At 42.9% G+C, this 25,491-nt stretch overlaps 1 protein-coding gene across 3 annotated transcripts in view; it reads right to left on the bottom strand.

Annotated features, from left to right (window-relative positions):
- Window positions 1-25,491, bottom strand: part of VGLL4 (vestigial like family member 4) — a 156,538-nt gene that overhangs the window by 55,791 nt on the left and 75,256 nt on the right. The window lies entirely within an intron of this gene.

The following is a 25,491-nucleotide window of genomic DNA, read 5'->3' as shown; positions in this document are numbered from 1 at the left end:
ACTAGAGTTAAGCTGGACAAAACATGGCGCCCCCCTCCCGCCGATTACAAATCGGCACAGGTCTGACATGGGACACGCAGCATTTCTACATAAAAGACAGTGAAAGAAAAATATAAGAAAACACCTGACACGATCAGGGACTTCCTGAAATACACTAGGCATTCAATAAACATAATGCTGTGTTAGGAGCCTGTACAGTTAGGGCAAATAAAAGCTACTGGCACTAACTTCATCCTCTCAATTATCCCTCTCACATCACCTCATACCTTGGCAGAAAGTCCTTCAACATGGTCACCCAGCCTTCCACCATGAGAGTTTAAAGTCCCTGATGGATTCGATTGCTGAAATAAAGTCTAACAGTTCTCAACCTGGTGGTGGAGACCTCCACAGCCCAACCCTCTAGCCTCACCCCTCTCTTTCCCGGCAAACGAACCCCTCCCAGGCTACACCGCTCATGCTGTTCACTCAGGCTGCGAACACTCTTCCGTCTCCCCGTCACCTGGCAAGTTCGAGGGGCAAACCCTAGTGCATTATCCTTTGCTCCGAAAGCTGCCACCCAAGTTCTCTTCTTGAGACAGTCCTCATCCCCAGATGATAGTTAAGTGAAACTAGCATCCCTGACGAATCGCCCTGGAAATTGACATAACAGCCCCTTATTTTAAAGGCTAGCTGCTAATTGCTGAATCTAGTCCCCACCTGAAGAAGGTATGGAATTTAAAACTGGCAGAAGAAAAGAGGAAACATGGATCATTCAAAGGCATTTTAGTGCCTGGTATGTTTGTAGCACTATGCCTAGCACTAAGGGGAACACAAAAATGTCTGAGACCTGGTCTTTGCCTCACGAACCATAGTTCTAGTAGGAGTGTTAAGTCACGGTGATAAATAATCATAAGGAAGAACGTAAATGCCAAAACAAAAGAGATGCTCGTTAAGTGGGTGAACTGTATGGTATACGAATCATATCTCAATAAAGCTGTTACCAAAAAAAAAAAAAAAATTACCGAGGACCACAAAGAACTTTTGCTTACATAATTTCTATCTATCAATAATTACCATATTAGGAACTAAAATGGAGAAAGTTTTCAAATATTAATTTCAAGATAAAAATAAACTCATTACATGTAAAAAGAAAAATAGAGAAGCTATGAACATTTTAGATGAGGAAGATATCAATTCTAGCTCTAATAATCTAGTCAGGAGTGGAATTGCAAAAATAGGTAGGATTTGGACACTTGGAAATGGTGGGAATGGGCATTCCAGGTGGGGACAGCTACACACATAAAGGCAGAAAGCAGGAACGGCGTCGTCATGTGTGCGTGAGATCAATCTAACTGGAACAAAGGGCTCGTTTCTTCTGTTGGTTAAGAGTAACTGGCTAAATAGATCGATGGGTCAGATAATAAAGGGCTCTGAGCACAGGCAGAGTTCAGACCTGATGGCAGACAACTGGGCGGAGCCACTGTGAGTGCTCACACAGCTGAAGAAGAGCTTCAGAGAAGGGTGGTCTGATGATGCTGAGTTGCTCGGATGGACACACCTCAGCCAGGGGACAGCACAGCAATGCATCGGGGGCGGGGCACCAATGTCCATACCCATGAGGGGGAAGAAGAGGCCAGTCCAAGGGACATTTTAAGGGACGATCAGAGAGCTGGACAGTGTTTCAGCCTGTACCTTCACCTGATCCTTTCAAAACAGGCCACCCTCATCTTCTTCCTAATCATTCCCTCAATACTCGCTGATCTTTGCTTCTTTATAAGTTGAGAAACTAAAATGAATTGAAGAAGCCAGAGAGCTACGTTTTTTCTGACTTATCAACATATAAGAGGGAAAATAAAGATTGAGTTAGCAGTGTAACTCCATATGTGAAGTTCCACAGGTTGATCTAACAAAGTTTAATTAACCTTCTACATCCACTCTCAGTGGACACTTTTAATATTCTAATAAGATTATTTTTATTGTTGGAGAAAATAAATCAGTATACCAAATTTTCTTTAAGTAAAATAATGTTGATGTCCAGTGTTTAAGTGGCAGGGATTGTGCTAACAGCTTCCCATTACCCATGATTAACTGACATTCACTCAATAGATATTTTCTGGGTAACAAGTGAGTTGTGAAGAACAACTATCAAATACCTTAAATAATAATGCATATTTATAAAAGAAAAATTTGGAATGGTAATTTAAAACAGACTCATATGAAACTTACCCTATGTTAAAATAAACCAATCCTAAAAAAATTATCACATGTCATCATTCACTAAATGGATGCCAAGCTAACATACAGTTATGTTGGTTTCTTCACAGTACCCAGGATATTTTGGAGTCCTTTTACGTACAAACTTATTTCAATAGTTATAGTTTGCATAAGCTATTATTAAAAGATGTTTGCATTCCCCAACTGAAAACGAAGAGACTATTGAAACTGAAGTCTTAAAGTACACTGACCAGCTTGAAACAGCACTAAAACACTTACTGGAGATTTACTGGAGTGGCACACAGCTAATTTCATATATGGAAAAGAGTATTTAATGTCGAAACATATTTTTCTTTCATATTCAGAAAAATGCATAGCCACGGTGTACAGCACAACCAAAGAATATGGGAATGTGAGAACTGCTTTCTGAAGGGACTACTGCAAATCTGTCCCCTAGGTTTTCATATTAATTGGAAATCTTTGATTTCCTTATGAAATCTTATAAGATGCTTATAAAAACTATATCCAACCAAGGAGAACTTGTCGTATCTTCAAGTTCCAAGAAAAGATACTGTTAGATACTAATCTAGAAAGCCCTAAAAGTTCATCTGAAAACAAATAATCCACTGGCAGGTAGAATTTAATGTGTTTCCAAAACCGGAATCGCCCACTTGCTGCTCAGTGTGAAGGCGGCGAGGTCCCCCAAATGAAACAACTTCAAATGTTGGGGGGGGGTGCTGTTGACATTTTCCTTCTACTTCTCGCTCCTCTCCCCACCCCAACCTCTCCTTTTAAGTTTACATTATCCCGGTGAGCCGGATTTTATCAATGGGAGGCCAAGGAGGGCTGACTCCCTGGGGCATGTTTGCTTAAGATATGAAGGTCAAACAACCACTGTGCTTAAAAAGTTGTGGCCTTTGGGGGCCCATACTTCAGGTCTCTCCTCACCTCCAAGTGACTCATTAAGAAGCAAAAGAAAGAGGAAAATGGAGCGGATCAAAGGCTGGGCTGTCGTTAAGTGAAAACGAAGGCAGATGAAAGGCCTGCCCTCCACTTCAAAGGGGCAGCTGAGCTCAGGTGCGCAAACAAACAGCGAGAGGCTGGGCCCCGAGGGCAGGGCGGCTGTGAGGGATACGAGGTGGTCTCCCGAGGGCCAGATACCTGGGATCGGTTACGCACAGTAGAACCATAACAACGAACACAAATTCAAATGTTTTCCTCTTGCATGTACAGGGGCGTAGGTAACCCCAAAACATCAAGTGAGGTACATCAGGTCCGCACTTGCAAAGATGAAAAGTTTTAAATGTAACAAGGTTCAAGGAATGCTGAGGAAGTTGGCACGTCTAAAGCCGCGTACAATTATATTTAAACAGTTTTTCTTTATGCCCCTGAGGCGTGTCCTGAAATAAGTCTTAATTTTGAGAGATCTTGGCTGTAGCAGGAAGTCTGGTTTCCCCAGGAGTTTAATGAAGGATCCTTAGTGCGTTGAGGCAGAGGGTCCCCCGGACTTGCTCGAGGACCTCGGGTGGGCGCAGAGCTGGTCTAGAGCCACGATGGGCTGTGGAGGACGAGCAGGGACCCCAGGTCCATTTCTGGCTCCACCACAGTCCCCCCCTCAGCTCACCCCATCCGCGCCGTCTACCCACACCAGGCACCTGGGAAGACAGAAGCTCCTGCGGGCAGGAAAGGCCTTACCTTCTCAGGGGCCCTTAAGTCACTTAATCGAATCTCCTTCCTCAGACAGACTCCCTGGAGTGACTATTAAAACAGGTGACTGTGAACCCCACCACCCAATCCCTTTAACACAGGGAACAGCCTTATCTGTACAGCTGTGGCCATACTGCAGACTTTTCAGGGAATGTGCAGGTTCTCCCCTGTAACTTATTGTTAGTAAAGGACTTGCATGTTAGTGCCCAGGAAGCAGAGGAGGGAGCCTGCCACCCCCCCTCTGCCTGAAATGAATAATCACGAGGACGGGTAACCATTCAGGAGCATTTCCTTGGGGCCAAGAGGTATTCCAACAGCTTTGTGTGCACGAATTTTATTTCATCTTCCTAATTACCTATGGAGTAGGTACTATTCTTAGTCTTATCTTTCAGAAGAGAAAATGGAAGCAAAAAGTGGCTTGGCAACTTGGCCAAGGTCACAGGCCTTTGGAGAGGCTTCGTGGATCCGAGGGCACTCCAGCTGGGTGTTGAAGGATGAGTAGGAGTTTGCCGGTGGGCACAGGGTGGTGGGAAACAGCATGGCACCCCTGAGCTGCTGGAGCGCACAGGGCCGGGTGAAAGCATGGGAGAGGACAAGGCAGAGAAGAGAAAGCCCCACAGACAGTGGTGTAGGGGGGACAGCTTAGATTTGGGTCGTCCAAAGAGTTTAGCGCCTCCAAGGCCCCCTCAAATCAATGACTGTGAGTAAAAACTTAGTTTGCTATGCAGGCGGGCACCAATCAAGTCCGTGAGCCCTCCCTCCGCCCGCTTCCAATCAGACTGCCCCCACAGAAGCGGCGCTGCATGGAAGTTCCGGAGTGGCCAGTTTCACTGGCCACACTCAGGAAAGAGTGTGGACTTCATGCCGCAGGCCACGCGGAGCAAACGGCTAGGCTCGAGCCGGAAAGCAGCACACTCACATGGGACACGTGGCCATGTGCACACCTGTCCTTGTCAACTGCTTCCGCTGGAATTCCATCCACTCCTCTCCTCACCCCCAGCTTCCAAACACCCGACCCTGACAAACACAGCATTTATTCTCTGTAAAGATTACCTTAATTTACCACATGCATGGCACGGATCTGTTTCTTTATAAGACAGCTAGTAGTGATTATACAGAAAGCACGATACTTGACTGCCAGCTCCTTGAGAAGAGCTGCCTCGTGTTCAGCAGGGAAGGTCCCTTAGCACCAGACACAAAGCCTGGCTCTCAGACACCCATGGCACGGACTACAGGTGCCATCAGTCAGGCTCATAATCAAACTAACGGTACTTCGCAAAGTATTTTCATGTGAGCAAATGCACACATGTAGAACTCTGCTAAGAGTCAAATGAATGGAGTAACAGTAATGAACAATATTCTCCACTTCAAATCTCCAAATTTTATAAGAGCTTTACTGAAATACAATTCACATACCATAAAATTCACCCATTTAAAGCGCCCGATTCGGGTGGGAGGGAGGGAGATGCAAGAGGGAAGAGATATGGGGACATATGTATATGTATAACTGATTCACTTTGTCATAAAGCAGAAACGAACACACCAGTGTAAAGCAGTTATACTCCAATAAAGACGTTTATAAATAAATAAATAAATAAAGTGCCCGATTCGATGTGTTTTAGTGTATTCATAGGGTCGTACAACAATCACCACGGTCTGAGGGCGGAATAGTTCATCCCCTCAGAAAGAAACTCATACCCCTGAGCAGCCACTCCCCACGCTGTCCCCGACCCCTACTCTCTGGCAACCATGCACCTACTTTCTATCTCTACAGATCTGCCTATTCAGGACATATTTCATAGAAACAGAATCACACGTGTAGTCTGGCGTGTCAGACTTCTTTTACTTAGCATAGCGTTTTCAAGGTTCATCCATGATATATGTCAATACATTCGTTTTTACTGCCAAAGAATATTCCATTACATGAGATATACCACATTCTAGTTATCCATTTATCAGGTGATGGGCATTTGGATGGACTCTACTTTTTGGCTATTATAAATAATGCTGCTATGGATGTTCGTGGACAGATTTTTGTGAGGCTATGTTTTCCGTTCTCTTGGCTATACACCTAGGAATGGAACTGCTGGGTCTGATGGCAACTCTGTGTTTAACATTTTGAGAAAAATGCCAAACTGCTCTCCAAAGGGGCTTGCACCATTTTAAATTCCTACCAGTAACACAGGAGGGTTCCAACTTCTCCAGATCCTCACCAACACGTCACTGTCTCTTTTATTTTAGCCATTTTAGTGCGTATGACGTCATATCTCACTGTAGTCTGGATTTGCAATTTCCTAATGACTGACAGATGTTGAGCACCTTTTCATGTGCCTATTGGCCATCTGTGTATCTTCTTAAAGTTGAGGTGTCAGAGTTTTTTTACATCTTCTACACACAAGTCCCCTATCAGATATTTGACTTGTAAAAATGTCCTCCGATTCTGTCTTTTTATTCAAATCTATTTTTCCCCTTATCTATGTCCTTCAGGCACAGGAACAAAAATCTGATCCTTACTCTTACTTCTTTTATAAGGTATGCAAATTTTATTACAAATGCTCTCCTAAGAGCCACTATCTTGCCATTCCATTTCTTGACAGGCCGGCCTATGTAGAATGAGGTCCCATCCATTGCTAAATACCCACTGCATACACCTGGGGAGCAAACTCCTAAATAATAAATAACAGTGATATTTTCACCATGGACATTCTGGCATTTCAGAAATTCAGTCCATCCCCCAAAGCCTTATTTTAATGGTTTAACAAAACAAAGAAATAAAATTTCACACTATTAATAGACTTAAGAACCTACATGTGTTTTGCCAACCCGTTTTCTTTAACACCATGTTGACAATAGTCATTAAAACTGTGCCCATGCTAGTATGCTTCTAAATTGTTGTAGCCTTGACATAAGGTCAATGGGAATTAGACTAATGAAGAAACAAAGCAATACTGAAACATTTTAATTTGGGGTCTACTAGACTATACTAACTTCCAGCAAATTAAATGGATGAGCAGTTTGCAACCACTGACATTTGTATTTCACTATTAGTTCTCCAGGCTTCTTGTTCTCCCTGTGCCATTAACCTTGAGGGTCCGGCTCTTTGTCAATCTCACTTCAACCGTGCTTTCCAGGGATTACAGAATCACTAATTCCATAGCACATTGTGGCACAGACCCAGTCAAATCAGAGGGACAGATGTGAGCTCATGTAATTGAGAGGTTTCCATCTGTTGCCTTGAGAACTGAGGCCTGAAAGACTTGCATTTTCTTTCTTATACTCATTCAGGGATGTTCAGTCTTTGATGATCCAATTAACATAAGCACTCGGTATTTCGGCAAATAACTTAAATGGCTAATGCTCCAACCTCTCAAAGGCGGATGGACATTCACTGAAGATTCTCACGTTAGACCTATTATGAATCCCAAAGGTGGCTGAAAGCCCAGAGGTGATAAACCGAGATGGAGAAAGGGATGCCAACTCATTCACATCCAAACCCTTGCTTCCACATTCACCCACACATTATCAGGGTACCCCACTGAGACCACAGATCGTCTACTGGGACATTGTCAAGGCACCGGGGACTCGCTTGGGAGGAATAAGAGGAAGGATCTATGAAGCAGAAGCAGCAAAGGATCTTATTTTAGTAAAAAGTTTAAAATAGGTGTTGTAGGGACTTCCCTGGTGGTGCAGTGGTTAAGAATCCGCCTGCCGATGCAGGGGACACGGGTTCGCTCCATGGTCCAGGAAGATCCCACATGCCGCGGAGCAACTAAGCCCCTGCGCCACAACTACTGAGCCTGCGCTCTAGAGCCCATGAGCCACAACTACTGAGCCCACGTGCCGCAACTACTGAACCCACACGCTCTAGGGCCCGTGTGCCGCAACTACTGAGCCCACGCGCTGCAACTACTGAAGCCCATGCGCCTAGAGCCCACACTCCGCAAAAAGAGAAGCCACTGCAGTGAGAAGCCCGCGCACCGCAACGAAGAGTAGCCCTCGCTCGCCGCAACCAGAGAAAAGCCCGCACGCAGCAACGAAGACCCAACGCAGCCAAAAATAAAAATAGGTGTTGTATACTAAGGAGGAATTACATTCTGTCTCTTGGGGTTTTCTGTAAGGTGCTGATGCTGAATATTTATCAGGTGAAACTGACTTCATGTGACAAATGTGTTCCTGAAAATTGGGGAGTAAATTAACTTTTGGTTAAGTCCGATCATGATCTACACCAAGCTCCTACTTAAAGCAAAAGTGGTTCTCAGTTTACTTTCATCGTCTGTGGGGATTTTCCTTATTGTCTCTCATTCAGCTGCTCCTACTCACCACTCTGTACAATGTTTTTCAAAGTGTGGTCCCCGGGGGCTTCCCTGGTGGTGCAGTGGTTGAGAGGCTGTCTGCCGATGCAGGGGACACTGGTTCGTGCCCCGGTCTGGGAAGATCCCACATGCCACGGAGCGGCTGGGCCCGTGAGCCATGGCCGCTGAGCCTGCGCGTCCGGAGCCTGTGCTCCGCAATGGGAGAGGCCACAACAGAGAGAGGCCCGTGTACCGCAAAAAAAAAAAAAAAAAAAAAAAAAAGGGTGGTCCCCGGACCACCTATATCAGAATCCCCTGAGATGCTTGTTTACAATGCATATTCCTAGGCCCGAACCCAGTCCCAGTGGGTCCAGGGACCCTCAAAATCTGTCATTAAGCATGCCCCCCAGACGTTCCCAAACACACTAGTGGGTATCTTCTCTTGTGCCTCTTCCACTTTCAAAACTGATCAATACTATGATCAACCAATATTCTGATCAAACATTTCCAACTGCCTAAGGGGTGTTTGTACAGTGATGTGGCTGCTGGAAAGGAGAACTGATGGCTGAGTATCTCAAGCTCAAGCACCTGATCAGGAAATGCCCGAAGAACCAGGGGTACAGAGAGCAAGACTCAGGCCGTCCTGGTTCCTCCAGGCAACAGTAACAGGTCAAACACCTAAAAACCACCTTTAGGAGACCCTGTTTTCCAACAATGATGTACTGATACTTCTCTGCCTAATTATTTTAAATGTTCACGTCTTTAAAGGTCAGAACCTTAACGAGGGGACCCTCACCAATACCTCAATTTCCCCATAAGGAACATGGGTTCACCATCTGCTGCCCTACATTCCCTGTAACGCATTTACTGCCATGTAGTTCCTACATGTCTTTTACATAATAAAACAACTCATTCCCCCAAAAGCTTTGAATTAGGACCCTGAGACGTTCGATAAAAGCTTTGCAGATGGAGTCCACGGCTACTGATTTGTAAATTTCTCCAAGCCTAGAAAACTGAGAGGGGCAGGAAAGCAGAGGAACTTGTACTCTAACTGCAGACACTAGTCTCAACTCGCTGAGCAGGGGAGTGCCAGCGTGCGCCCAGCTGGCTGCCCAGGACTAACTCAAGGCCACGGTGATCACTCCCGGGCAAGCTGCGGACTGAGTTAAGAACAGCCCCGGGTAAGTGGCGTCAGAGGAGGAGATGAAAACGCCCTTTGCTAGATCTGCCTTTTAAGACATCTCATTTCAGGCTGGGGATATTCATAAAATAAGAAATAAAATAATTTACAAAGAATCTCATGCTAACTTCTAAAGGTTTCTGTCTCCCAAAATTCAAAAGTGCCAGAGGCTCTTTCTTTTGTCCCAGATTGCTTTTCCAACGCTGCTTCATGACAGAGGAATGGCTCCTGACCTGTGGCCACACATTTCTTTCTTTGTTTCCCAGAAGTCATACTTTGTTGTACAACATAGAAACCACACGAGAGAAATCCTGCAAGTAAAATGAATGTCAGGAAATATCTGTCAGGGTAGCCATCATTTAGACATCCAAAAAGCTCACATGAGTGAGAAAGTCCTATCAGTATTCTGAGCATTCAGAAAATTTTTTATACCCGTTGGACTCATATTAGAACACTCTAAAGGGGAATAATCACAAAGACTGCAACATTTATGGAAGGCTTTAACAAGAGGTGGTGTTTCCATGAATGTCAGAGATACAAAGTATAGAACCTTTTTAGATATTTTAAATATGTGAAAGCTTTTAAACAAAAATTCAAAGAGAATCTGTACTGAGGGAAACACTTACACTATAAGTCATCTTGCAGAGATCTGATGACAAGGTTGTTGTTTTTCTTTTAAAGAAACCTGCAAATGTCTAGATATATGAAGTTTATTAAAAAGCACAAATAGGGCTTCCCTGGTGGCGCAGTGGTTGAGAGTCCGCCTGCCGATGCAGGGGACACGGGTTCGTGCCCCGGTCCGGGAAGATCCCACATGCTGCGGAGCGGCTGGGCGTGTGAGCCATGGCCGCTGAGCCTGCGCGTCCGGAGCCTGTGCTCCGCAACGGGAGAGGCCACAACAGTGAGAGGCCCGCGTACCGCAAAAAAAAAAAAAAAAAAAAAAAAGCACAAATAAACTGAATAACCAGGTGACATCACTAAACACAGTATGCAGGACTTACGTGTGAATGTCAGGAGCACATTTCTTTTATCCTATGAGTGGGCCTCCTAGGTAGGGCTGCTAGCATTCAGCAGTCTACCTTACCTAACCCCACGATAACTGAGAACAAAACTACAGAATACTTAGTTGATAATCCATTATGGTTCAGGTTGAATGACATTTTGGTTCTGAAGTCTTTGAAATGCCAAAGACCTTCCTTCTACCTACCTACCTATCTATCTATTTCGGTACATATGTATAGATATATATTTTTTAACTTTATATATAATAGAAATGTTCTAAATATACATACATATCTATCAACAGACATCCATGTAAAATTAGAGGTCTAACATAGAAACTCCAATTTCACTGCCATACATAAACACACACACACACAGAGATGTGTGTATATAAATCACCACAACTAAGGTGCAAATTACTTGACAGCAAGGAATCTACCATCTTCCTCTAGAGCCATCTGTGCAACGTATGTGAGTGACCAAAACTGAATAGAATAAAGACAAAGGCAGAGACTGTCAGTCTACCTGTGAGCAGAAATTATCACTCAGATACTGAAAATAAACCATGCTACTGCACCAGGGGATTATACCATAGGATTGTGACCATGACATTTTGCTGGGGTTCAAGTGCAGATCAGCAAACAAAATGGTTTTCTTTTCTTCTCCTTTTCAGGGCTGAAGAACACATCATAGTCTGTATAACTGCTCAGCCTAACTTTTATCCAGGAGCTATTACTGCTTCTTAAAAAACATTAACTTTTGGATAAATAAAATGTGATCTATCCATACAAGGGACTATATTATTCAGCCATAGAAAAGAATGAAGTAGTGACACCTGCTACAGCATGAGTGAGCCTTTCATTATGCTAACTGCAAGAAGCCAGTCACAAAAAAACATACATTATATGATTCCATTTATATGAAATATCCAGAATATGCAGCTCTATAGAGACAGAAAGTAAACTAGTGGTTACCAGGGCCTGGGAGGAAGAGAAGGAATGAAGAGGGACTGCCAATGGGAAGGAGATTTCTTTTGACACTGATGAGAATGTTCTAATCTTAGATCGTGGTGATGGTTGCACAATTCTGCGAATATACAAAAAACCACTGAACTTACATTTTAAATGGGAGAATTTTATGATATGCAAATTATGTATCAGTAAAGCTGTTAAAAAACACTAGATTAAAAAAAAACTATCACCTTTAAAAAGCTATAGCAGAAACAGAGCCAACATGGAGGACAGTAAATATGGTGGCTCCTTATCTTTCCAAGATTCTCAAGATAAACCCTGCGCATTAGAAGAATTAGTCCATCAACCATCACGCCTACAATGTAACCAAAGTGAGATGAGTCAAACACAGAAGGGAAAGTTTCTAAACCCAAAGAAATAAACTGTGCAAAACACACAAACACATACACACCACAAAATCAAAACAACATGAGTCCCTGTATGGGTATATATGTGTCCCAGTGTCACTCACGTCACCAGAGTTTCTCTCACTCTCCTCTTGTTACTTAAAAGATAAGCCCTGGGAAGGGCAGGAACTTGATTTTTCTTTTTTTTCTCTCATGACACATAAGACCTAGCACAGCTGAAGATTTCAAAACCTTTAAAGGCAGCAATAAGTATTTTAAGGTGCACCAACTATTCCCTGAACTGCACTCTAGACACCATTGTGGCCACTGTAAGCTGTGATTATCCCCCATCAGCGATGGGAATGGGGGAGTCATTCTACAGAAAATCCCTCACAGGCAAACTAGGCAGCATTCAAATCTTCCAAAAAGTGAGCTGAAGAACATGTTGCTAGAACTTCACAAACATACAAATGAGTGAGCAAAGCTGAACAGTACACAGATAAAGCCAGAGATTGTCAGTCCACCTCGCATAACAGCCAAATTATCTCAGCCCTCTAAAATAAGGGCTGTGATCTCAAATCACCACGCATTCACTTAGTGCCTGCCACGTCACAGCAAGATGTGCTACTTACTAGCAGCGGGATACACAAAAGATAGTAGACTCCTTGCCTTGCATATGTGTACACACACACACAAACACACACCAATAAAACGGAATTTTTAAAATTATTGGTAAGCATGCAAACGAGTGTTGTCATTTTCAAGGCAGTCATTCTGGAATGACTTGAACCTCCTTATTCCAAAGAAAACTGTCACTGATTAAAATATATTTTCAAACTCCACTTGTGGAACTGGCTTTAGAATGACATAGGAAAAAGCAGCTCATCATTTTATAGGCACACTTACATAGAACTGAGCCTGGCAGAGAGTAAGCCCTCTACAAGTATGTAATATATATACTTAATTACTGGTAACTGTTTAAAATATTCAAAAGAATGTATCTCAGACCATGAAGGCGACTTCTAAATCACCAGCGGTGTTCTGGGGATGAGATCACCACAGTGTTAAGTGCGTAATTTTCCAGGGTAACTATTTTGAAGACAAGCTTCGGCACCTTACTTATTTAGACGGAAGCTGTTACATTTGTTTGCTTTCAATGTCACGCTGTATTTACATTAAAGATAACAAAATACAAGGTGATATAACTGCTAAATAAATATTACAGACTGTAGACTCTACAGAAACTCAAAAGAAAAGGATATAAACATCATCAGACATTGAAAGACAACAAGGCGTCTTGCCAGGAATTGAGAATTGAACAGGTTACAGTACTACTCCTGCCTATAAAAAGTTTCAGGTAAAGTTTTATAAATGGAGGCTAAAGGATCTATAGAATTCATGTTGCTGGAAAGGAGTGTGGAGGCATTCTAAAGCGGGGGGGGGGGGGGGCACAGATTAAAAGAGGGAATGGTAGGCAAACCAGGAGGTAAATCAAACTGGAGCTGAGAGACCTTAATCCCTGAGCTTTCTTTTCACAGGCCAGTGGGTGGATGAATCATTACCCAACATGAACTAAAGCAAAGGAACACTATACTACAGGAAAGTGTTCCCAAAAAAAGAGTCCTCTGTGCCACGTTGGTGTTTGTCCACATCTCTCAATCTGGCTGCCTGCTGGTTTCCATGGCTTTGGATTTACCCACTCGGAAAAACAACCCCTCCTTTGAACAATACCAAAATCACTACCTCTGCCCTGCAATTAGACAGCAAACATACATATTCCAGCCTCTAACTGAGGCCACCAACTCATCCAAAGCAGAGACTATGTATTTTGGCACATCATACCAATCAGCAGTGTCATAGTAGGTATTCCAATAAGTAATGGATTATAAGTTAACAGTGAAAAACACCTGGATATTGTCCAATGACAAACCCCCAGCAGGGCTAAAATTTAAGACTGGCGACACCACGTACCGGAGAGGACACAGAGTTCCTGGGGCCCTTAGGTGCTGCTGGTGGGAGCGTCAGATGGTACAACCACTTTGGAAAACAGTTAAGCAGTTTCTAAAAAAAGTTCAGCTTACCCAATGACCCAGCAATTCCACCCATGAGTATTTATCCAAGAAAAAGGAGCACATATGTCCACAAAAAGGCTTGTATAAAAATGTTCGGAGGCTGCACCACAACGTGAATAGACTGAATACCACTGACCGGTACCCTAAAAACGGCTAAAATAACAAATTTTATGGTATACCTTTACCACAGTAAAACAACTGTTTAGAGCATCTTTATTCATAATGGTTAAAACCTGGAAACAAGACAAATGTCCATCAACCTGAGAATAGAGAAGCAAATTGTGATATACTCGTCTGACAGACTATAGCAGGGCAATCCAAAAGAACAAACTACTGATCTGGGCAACGACGTGGACCAATCTCAGAAATATTATGCCGAGCACAAGAAGTTGGAATCAAATGATTCTACTGACATGAAGCCCAAGAGCAGGCAAAACTAATTTATGACCACTGAGTCAAATCAGTGGTAACACTACCTCTGGGGGACGGGTATTGCCTAGCAAGGAGGCATGAAGGAACTTTCCGTGGTGATGAAAATGTGCTATGTCTTGATCTGGGTAGTGGTTACGAAAAGTAAAAACATAGGGGGAAAATTCATGAACCCATGCCCTTAAGATTTCACCATAATTAATTATGTCTCAATGCAAACAAAAGAAAAAAGAAAACCAAACAGGTGGGACACTCCAGTCCATTATCCACATTAAGTTCAAGATTGACTTTTTGTCTAGCCCTCAGCAAATACTCTGTTATCACAAAACAAGAGCTCACAATAAAAATTCCTGTGGGTTGTTGTAGGATCCATCCCAGACAGGGCAATATCTTTTAAGGTCTGACTAGAGAAGTTTAAAAAGAACATACAACGAATCCATTGATTTCCTGGGCTTTTTTTTTTTTTTTAATTCACTGAATTTGTCAATTCTAAATATATATTTTATTCCTATTAGGACCCAAATGAACCATTTGACTATCCTGGGTTTTTCTAAGTTGATAAGACTGCAATAAACACTAGTTCCCAATATAACAGACAGGTACGATGGAGCAAGGCAGTCTGACTCTGATCACAGTGAATAAACCAAGTAGGAGACTCCACACTTCTAAGATTCCAAAGGAAACTTTTCTCAAGTTTCCTCAACATACATTTAAGTCCTTCACAAGACAATCAGGGAAATCATCCACTCAAAGCTTGGAAATGAAAGCAGTCACTTTTTGAGAATGGATAAAACTACTGTAAACAGTAAGTCAGCTAAGAGACATCAACCTGTAATAATAACACTTTTCATAATCTGTAATTACCTTCTTTCTTTACTTACATCTTCATTGTTTGCCTCCCATCTTCGCTGTTAAGCTCCAAAAACTCAGGGACCCTGCTGTCTATTTTGTTGACATTTACATCCCCAGCACATACAACAGTGCCTGGCATGTAACAGGTATTAAATATTTTCCCATAAATGATCAGTTCACTTCATAGACTAAAGGCCAGTGATTAGAAAACAAGATGAGGGGCTTTCCTGGTGGCGCAGTGGTTAAGAATCCGCCTGCCAATGCAGGGGACACGGGTTCGAGCCCTGGTCCGGGAAGATCCCACATGCCGCGGGGCAACTAAGCCCGTGCGCCACAACTACTGAGCCCACGCGCCACAACTGCTGAAGCCCGCGCACCTAGAGCTTGTGCTCCACAACATGAGAAGCTACCGCAATGAGAAGCCCGCGCACCACAACAAAGAGTAGCCCCCACTCGTTGCAACTAGAGAAAGCCTGTGCACAGCAACGGAGACCCAACACAGCCAAAAACAAACAAATAAATAAATAAATATAAAAATAAAATGATGAGATCAATGTGTCTCCCCAGTGGGCTGTCCCCCTTCTATTAAAAACAAAAAAACAGATGAGTAGGGGCAGTTATTTCTAAGCAACCAGCCCACTTCAAAATGTTTCTCTACAGACACTGAGCCTTAAAGAGTGCCCCCCCAACCTTCATACGCCTGCTTTTCCTGGCTCTCTGTCCCCCGTCTAAGAACATTCTAAGAATTAACAAACTCCCTTGTGTTCTCAACTAACTGAGCATCCCTGGGCGAATCACACAATTCCAATGTCTCTTTATCTTTAATGAAAAGACAGTGGAGTGGATTCACTCATAAGCAGACTCCACGGTGCTTGAAGCTAAGAACAAAGAGAGGAAAGACAAAGGCCTGGCCCTCCCAGAGCTTACAGCAAGGCAGACAGGTGAGTACAAACGCTCTGACAGACGCACACGGGGCACGCCACGCAAACACAAACACAACGCCTAACCCTGCCAAGAAGGTAGGGGTGAGGAGGGCCACTTTCCAGAAGAAGCCTGTGCCCGTGAGGGAGAGGCTAACAGGAGTCAGGAGAAAGAACAGGTGGCATTTCAGGAAGAGGCCACGGCTCACTGGAAGGAAGGAGCCGGGTGTGTCTGGACCACAGGTGCAGGTGAAGGAGCGACAGGAGACGTGACGCGGGCGATGGAGCAGTGGAGGATGAGGCTGGAGGAGTACATGAGCAATGACACTCCCATGATGTTACAGACCAAGGCCCAGAGGGGACGTGACGAGAGGTGGGGTCAGTGATGCGGTTATTTTAGTGATAATGAAGAAAACCCGTGGAGACCTGACTAAGAGAAGAGTTCCTAGGACCTCTTCAACTTCTTATTCTAGTCTTTGTTCCTAGGTGACCATTCTTATTCTCGATCCCAAATTACTATCTCCGGCAGCAGCCACTTCTCTGAGCTCTAGACCCATATACTCAACTTTCTAATACTTATCTCTCCTTTGAAATTTCAAGATCCTTCAAACTCAACGTACCCCAAACTAAACTCATGAAACTCACCATCTCACCACAGAACCCAGTCTTCCCCCCGTGTTTCCCGTCTCTGCAAATGGCAGCACCGTCCCTCCACGTGGACAAGCCGGAAGCTGGGGAAGCAGCCTCACTGTCCTCCCCGTCATCTGCCTCTTCCCCTGCTCCCATCCAGAACCACGCCCTTCAGTCTTCTCTCCAAACATCTCTAAAATCTACCCCCTTCTCCTTCTCCACTACCACCGCTGTGACCAAAGCATTGCACAGTCACGTCCTCTCCTATTTCTCCTATTTCCCTCCAATCTATTCTCAAGCTCAGAACAAATGTTTATCAGCCTGCCTCCCTCTTACGTACCCTCCTACCCACCCCCAGGAGCACATAAAGCCCCTGTGGATGCTGCGCACAGCACCTCGTTCACGATGGAGTGGGGACCCGATAAGTCTCTGAGCCAAGGGACGTAAGAATTTTAAGAATTTGGAAGGAGCCAGCACCACAGGCACAGAGACTCAACTAAGGACTAACAAGTGTCCACTGAACGTGCCACGAGGGTAACACTTTAGTGACTTCGTCCAAAACAATTTCAATGGAGTCGTGGGAACAGAAATCAGATGACGGTGGAATGAGGAGCGAATGGAGAGAAGGTCAACAGAGAACACTGACCTCCTTCCGATAACCTGGACGGCACGGAAAAGAGATCTAAGAGGTAAAAAGGGAACACAAGGTTTAGGGGTGGGCTAGCTTTTGTTTTAAAGTTGGGAGAGACTTGTGCGTAAGCACATGATGAAGAGAAAGAACCAAGAAGAGGAAGAAAGGAAATCAGAAAAGAAACCAATCACTGATAAGTCCCTGAGGCCAGAGGGTAGGGACTTGGGAGCATAAATAGAAGAACCAGCCTTTCACTGAGCCTAGGGGAAAGGAAGGAAGGATGGAGTCAGATTCTGAACAGCCTGCAGGCAGGAAAGCCTAGGAGATGTGGCGGTTCCACTATTTTCTCCTTAAATGGTACATAAGGATGCTTCCAACTCTACAAGAAGGCTCCCTCTCATTCTCTCTCTGTCGAACAAAATATAAAACCATGTATGGTATACACGTGTGTATGTGTGTGTATTTTATATATTTATACAGAGAGAACATGTAAAAATATATTTATATATGTATACATTATATATATATTTTATGTGTTATACTTATTATTGGACGTTAAGAGCAATATTTGATGTCTGCTGTTAGTCCTGGAATTCTACTTCACTCTACCGCTTCCCTCTCTTTATTGCAATAAAGCCTCTAACAGAAAAAGGGCTCCATCATCATCTCCAGAAATTGGTGGTAATTGTTCCCAACTGGGAATTCAGTGGGGCAGTGTTACAGAACTTTACACAGGTTTCACACCGAGAATGACTACTACTTTCCATCCCTTTTACCCTCCACTCAATAGAACTTCAAGCCTGGTACTATAGCTGCTATTACATATTTCTTTAAAAAGCTACCCAAATCACTCTCCTGGGTGGTTTTAAGCACTGGCAAAGAGGTCAGAGCTTTTTAGCAGGGAAATAAAACACGGGTTCTCTGTGGGGTCAGCCAACAGTTTATCAGTTGCTCATCAAAAAAACAATAGTTTAAAAGGACACGCGTAGTAAGAAAGGGAGAAAATGGGTGCAGGAGAAAGCTGCCGACAATGAAATAAAATTTAAAATTAATGCCTTGTCACTTTAATAGGGCTCCCACATCATGGAAGATGTGTTTGTTTTCAAAGGGGGAAAAACATGCAGAAATCTGCACTCATCACTCCCTCGACTGTTAACAGGGAAACAGCACAGGCTCTGTCCAGCAGAAGGTGAGGGAGGGTGAACACTGTGCTAAACTGCTCGGCAGAAAGCATCTGCATCAAAGCATTAAATTCTGGAATTCATTCTATTACAATCTAATCATTAGCCAAGAAGAATTAACAGGCAACTCTTTTCATGCAAAACAGATATAAACACCAAGAGTGATACATACGGATGATCCTTCTTCATTCATAATTTTAGATGGTGCATAAGGCCGACTATTGTTTCAGCTCTTTGTTGCTCTCCAGCAGCCATCTCTATACAATGCAGAGTATTGTTTGAGTACTGGGACAAACAATTTAAGCTTTTTCTGTATATCTAAAAGTCCCTGGATTACCATCCAAATAAACCTGGCGCTGCGACAAAGTTGACTTGTAACAAGTCTCAGCCTTTAAGCAAATTGCTCATTAATGCACAACTAAAGTTTCTGTTCAGGCCCTAATTAACCTATGTATCTCCAGAAGTGTCCCCCCACCCACCCCCAGTTCTGCGCTCTCCGAAACTGGGCAGAATTTTTTTTTGAATTTTATTTAATTTATTTTTTTATATAGCAGGTTGTTATTAGTTATCCATTTTATACACATCAGTGTATACATGTCAACCCCAATCTCCCAATTCATCCCACCCCCTCACCCCCCCCGCCGCCACTTTCTCCCCTTGGTGTCCATACGTTTGTTCTCTACATCTGTGCTGGGCAGAATTTTTCTAACACACAATTTTCCATTATACACGGATGCTGGTGGGCTTTAACAGTGGTGAAGACTGTGACCAAAATACTGACTGAAAAAAAAGTTCAGACCAAAGCAACACCACGTCCGTTAACAGGGGAGCAGCAGGTGAGTGAAAAGGGAGGCTGGGACAACCGCGAAAGTTCCAGGGTGAAGCCGCCCCCAACCCGAGAAACAGGTTTCATATGGAGAAGACAACCTCTTAGGACATGGCCACTACTTTAAAAGATCTCATAAACAAGACACAGAGAAGACTTACAGGATAAATCCAATTATATAGGGCTAAAAAAACCCACAAAAAAAACAAACAAAAAAAACCCCACCAGACAAAATTAAGCTAATTTGTCTAGAATGGCACACATAGGTAGTAAACATATAAAGAAAAGCAAGTTACAACTGCGACGCCCTCTTGGGGTCGGGAGGAATTCTGACTGGGAGAGAATATTTGAAGGAGGCGATTGAATACTTCTTCACCTGGTGATGATTACAAGGTTGATTATTTTTTAACTATAAATTACACATATGTTTTATGTACTTTTATGTCTATATATGTTTCATAATAAAAAATGTTAAGAGACAGAGACACACAGAGAGAGACAGATAGACACAGACAGAGAAAGATCAACCCAAGACCTAACATTCCTTAGCAGAGCAGAGGCATTCCATACATGTTTAAGAGAATGGATACTGGGTTACAAAAGCACAGTACTGAGTCTTCTCCAATCACTTACTAAATATTTTTCAGTTTGTTATGTTTACAGACTTCTTTGCAAACAGATGGGTGAAATGTTAAGAGTTCAGAAAAGATCATATAAATAGCCACAAATTGAAGACAACTTTCAGAAGAGATTTTCTATTTTATTTAGCATAAATAAACATTCTTTCAACTAGCAGTGATTCACATTGTTAGGATTAAAACATATCCTGTATACAATACCCTGAAATTAAAACAATCTACAGAATTCTAAGAAAGAAAATGCAGAAAAGGCAAGATAAGAAAGCAAACTGATGGCAATAATCCCTTAGAACTTAGTAGAACATGTAACATTCAGGAAGGCAGAGAGAAAGAAAGCAAACGAGAGAAAATAAAAATTTCAGACTCTGCTTTTAAAACAAAGTGGTTGAAGGTTTTTTTGGGCCGGGGTGGGGGGTGGTGGGGGTGGCTGATGTATGAGTTCATTAAAAAATAAAAGGGAGAGGGACTATTTTGTAAGACAAACTGACATTGCTGAGGAAGGCTGGAGCTCAGCTCCAAGGAGCCCAGTATATACATAGATACCACTAAATATAAACAGTCACGGAATAAACGTGCAGATACAGAGAGATAAAACAGATACAGTCAGAAACAATCCCTGGTAAGACTGATTTTATATCTTTGTGTACATGCAGAAGTGCTAAATCTGAATCTAATTTCTTCACGACAAAACCCAGTTTTCTGCAACATCCTCACAATAAAGCAGAACCAAACTATTAAGGAGAGATATTGAATCTTCTCACATGCAGAGGGGGAATGTCTTCATATCTTACGGTGTGTTTTTAAAATAATCTTCCTTCACAGTGACGAATCCAAACACCCTAGGAATTGAAGGCCCTGTGGACCACAGTGAAGTAAGGAGAAAGGAAGGAAGAGAAATCCGCCTTCAAAACAAAGCTGGTGTAGGTTCCAAGAAACAGCCAAGTAAAATAATCCTTCCAGAAAAGGGCAGAGAAACAGGGAGGGGAGCCGGAAGGAAGGAGGGGATAATCACACCTTCCCTCCCAAACTGTAGCTAGAAGGAATACATACTGGCCAGGTCCTCGCAGGAGAGCTCTTGGGTTCACCTGGGCTTGTTTTACTAACCAAGCTCCTCCCAACCTCTCCTCCTCTCCCCCCCCACCCCCTCTCTCTCCATCTCTCCTTCCCCCCTCCCCCCTCACTCCCGACCCTCTCCTACAAATGAAAAGCTACAGTAAAATGAATTTCCACAGCAAAACAGCTGCAGATATTCTACCTCACCCCTGGGTGAAGAGCCAGTCACTTGATGTTCGGGGCTGGGGACAGAATACAGCCAGTACAAAACGGCTCTGCTCTGTGCCCTTTCCAACTCACTAGTACCCGACACTCCTAAGTTTCCTGATGCCTCTGAGCTCATTAGACAAAGAACAATGAAACCAGGACTCCATTAAACTGCTGCTGGTTAAACTGGCAGACAACAAAAGAAATCCGTCAGCCGGGCATGGGCCTTGCTCACATCCCTAGCAGGGTCTCACTCCACTCAACCACCCTTGTTTTGTACATTTTCCTTTCAATTCCAGAAAATTCATTTATATGTAGCCTGTGATGAAACAAGTGATAATTAAGTTCTGAAACAATGAACAGCTCTAAAAGTCCAGGAACTTATAATGCTCTTAAACTTTCAGAAGATCTGAAGATACAATCTATTCTTCCTTTCTCCCAATATAAATCATACCATTAAATTAAAAGGGGAGAATTCTTCTACCAAATTACACCTTAATGGCTCTTAACCCATAATTAAAGTATCACTAACAGCAGCTTAAAGCACGGCCAACCGTGAGTACATTTATTAGGACCTAAGTTTTCAGCACTAAGTAATTATGTAAATAGAACTATCAGCCATCTTGAGAAAAGTCCATGGTCGAACCAGCTCCCTGGTCCCCTGAGGAAACTCTCTGTGACTGGCATCTACACAGGGCCTCCTCCCCTGCAGTCAGAGCAAAGTTAAGCAGCTACGTGCCAAAGGAGCAAGGAAAGCGAATTCCGACGACTCTCCTCGCCTAGGGCCCTGATTACCGTCTTCCCTGATTATCACAACAGTTTGGGAACCTAGACCAACAACTGGTTTCAGAGCAAAGAAGAATCCAGGTCAGACTCAACTGTGCATCGTGATCCAAGATGCTGTCCCTGTGCTGCGGGCTGTGAAGGTCCCCGGGACAGAGCATGGCCCCTAACATCAAGGAGGTGATGATTAATTAAGGAGGCAAGACATCAAATAATTCTGGAGAGGTGGTATGGCACAGAAGACTCACAGACTAACTGAAACCACTTTGCTCAATTCAATTCTGTTACAAACTTTCTGAATAAACTTGGACAGACAATTTACCTCTCTAGGTCTCAGTTTTCTTGGCAAAAACAGGGCAAATGTATTAGCTATATCTAAGGCCCTGGATAGCTCTGCAATAATTAGATAATTAGAGAACATGAGACAGTATAAAATTAAGTGCTAAATTATACAGTAGCGACCACAGCTGCCGACAGAAAGATTTCATTGATTTCTGAGTCCACCAGTTCCTGAGAGCCACACCGGGCACTGTGCCAGGACTCAGGGATACAGTGACCAAGACAAAGCCCTGCCTTCATGAGGCTTTCAGTCTACTAGTGGCGCATTCTCAGGAGTTCAGAGGGGAAAAAAATGAAGGCTCCTTTTCAAGGAGATAGAGGCAAAACTGGGATTCAAGTGGGTATAATTTGAACATACAGTAGGAAGGGTGATGAATGATGAGCTGGCTAACTGTTGAGAATTTCAGTAATAAACCAGAGATTTTTGAAAAGACACATTAATACCCAAGCAGAGTTCTGCTAATTGGCTTATCACCAATGAAGGTAATTAGTTTCCATAAGTTAGCCAAACGCAGATTCTTCCTGCCCTTTGCCAATCATCTTATCCTATCCCAAAAGGTCCCCACCCCAAATCTATTTGTGGTTCATTTTTTTCCTTAATTCTCTTTTCTGTTATGCTTGTGGATTTCTATGGTGAAAGTCAGGAGCAGACACCAAGCAGACTCCATATCTAAGCCATCTGGAGTCTACCCTAAATGTGGGGTTTTAGGAAGACCTTGTATGCTATGAGAGAATTGGCTAAAAAAGATCTATTTGTGTGTAAGTTCCTAGAGAGGCTGAGGAAAGATGGGGCAGACACATGGTTTATTTTGTGGAGTAGACCTCTAATACAAATAAGGAAAAGAGTACAACTAACCTAGAGAATGATTAACCGTCAACATCTTACCTTCTTAAAACTAAAAATTCAGAGAACTATTTTGTCCCTTATTTTTTTTTTTTTTTTTTTTTTTTTTTTTTTTTTTATGGTACGCGGGCCTCTCACTGTCGTGGCCTCTCCCGTTGCGGACCAGTCCCTTATTTTTAAGAGACGTGAAACATGCCTGGGCCCTAAGTGAAATCAAACCCTGCCCACCAACTGTACATTCCATTTTGCAAATAACTTCCCTGGAATGCTGTTGAGCTGATAGATTTAATACGAATATTCTCAAAGTGTCGGACTTAAAAGGAACAATAACTATTCCAACTTTTGTTACTGCCCCCCAAAAAAATCCTATCTAAGATTTATGCCCATCTTCTAAACACCCTTTTGAGTTCAGAGCAGATGTGTGCAATGTTTACACTGAGAAAACCACTAGGACATAAACAACCCACTATAAACACCACTCAGATTTTGCTGTGCTTTTCTTCATTTCCTGTGTACTTATTTTGGTGTTAAAATAATGTTAACTCTCATAATAAGGAAAATAGCAGCAGATGTTTAAACCAAACAGACTACAGCACATCATCCCACACATCTACTCAACTTTCAGAATCAAAGTTTCTTCCTCCCAATTAAGGAGGGAGCCTAGAAGACCACTCTCGTGTATGGTACCTACTAAACAACAGATCAACCTGGACAAGCTTTCCGTAAGCTTTTCCTCACCACCTGCAGACATAAAAAATTCATGTGGTATCAATCTCCTAATAATCCCTATACTCCTCTCTCAGGCTGATTATTATGCTTTGTTTTATTTTGAAAATATCTTATTACTCAATGACAAAGACAATCCAACAGAAAGTGCCTTAAAAGTTTTCAGTTCCTTGTTCAGTGAAAAAAAATTCTTTTAAACTAACTGCAATGTTAATTTCACAGGAAACACGCCTGGTGGCTTGCTGCTTAGACCACTCTAAAAGGGACTTGAGGACACGGTGGGGGGGGCGCGGGAAGGGGAAGCTGGGATGAAGCGAGAGAGTGGCACTGACCTATATACACTACCAAATGTAAAATAGATAGCTAGTGGGAAGCAGCTGCACAGCACAGGGAGATCAGTTCAGTGCTTTATGACACTTAGAAGGGTGGGATAGAGAGGGTGGAGGGAGGCTCGAGAGGCAGAGGATATAGGGGTATATGGATACATATAGCTGATTCACTTTGTTGTACAGCAGAAACTAACACAACATTGTAAAGCAATTATACTCCAATACAGGTGTAAAAAAAAAAGTCTGCCTTTTAAATGAGTGACTTTAGAAACAGGATGATACCTAAAGCAGCAGATTCAAAGAAAGCAATTCACCAAAATTCGCATTCCTGGAACAAGTGGGATTTAAAAAAAAAAAAAAGACTACTTTAAATATGAGATTCTTATCCACAAAGTTAAATAAAAAACAATAAGAATGAGATTTTTCCTTGAAGGGGAAAGGGTACTTTTTTGACTGCTTGGGCAAAAGGGCTAAAGTTTTTACACGAAAAATACAAGGGGATCGGCTCACCCTCCCAAGTTTCTTCCATGTTTTCTCTTTCTAGAGCAATGTTCAGTTCACTATAGGCAGAGACATGGAAACTTCTCCTGCTGAATCAGAAGGGAGATGTCTCCTTGATTTGTATGTGGTTACAACAAAAAACACTTCCCCTGCCAAGCTGAATTCCCCCGGAGATGTGTCTCCGGCTACTCAGACTCAGACCATTACCACTTTTTCAAATCGCACGTAGATAATATGTTGGATTAAGAAATTCCCTTTTCTCTTCTTACTACTAATAGAGACAGCTTGAAATACTACAGGGCAGTGGGGAAATACCTCATGGTTTAGTAGGAGGTAATAAGTGATAAGATTTCAGAGGGTTGTTTTGTTTTGTTTTTTTAATTTAGCTTTTTCTGGTTGGTGGGTTGTGCAATCACTCCCACAAGGGACAGGAGTGTGGAGGGAACATCCTTCAATGTCAGAACTCTCCCAGAGCTGTACAGGAAATGGGAAATCAGACAAAGAGCCAGTCTGTGCTCTGTGACATGGGTGCCCTTCCAGGCCCCCAAACTGAATAGAAAAATTCTTCATTGTTTGGGACAATCGCTCTTGAACACAAAAACGCACTGTAACTTTCTGTTCCCCTCTACAGGAAAATCCAAAGCTCTTGCTGGCTGTTGGACTACAACAGGAATACTGTATGTAGATAGCGTATGTTTAAAATAAGTATGAAAGCCAAAAAAAAAAAAAAAAAAGAGAGAGAGAGAGAGAGAGAGAGAAAACCTGGCATGTTTAACTTTTTACTTGGGTCCAGAAGTTC

The sequence above is a fragment of the Mesoplodon bidens genome, assembly GCF_964165515.1.
Source record: "Mesoplodon bidens genome assembly, chromosome: 10".
In the NCBI taxonomy this organism is placed as follows: Eukaryota; Metazoa; Chordata; class Mammalia; order Artiodactyla; family Ziphiidae; genus Mesoplodon; species Mesoplodon bidens.
Note: the sequence above shows the minus strand (reverse complement) of the source record. Positions and strands in the feature narration are given on the sequence as shown.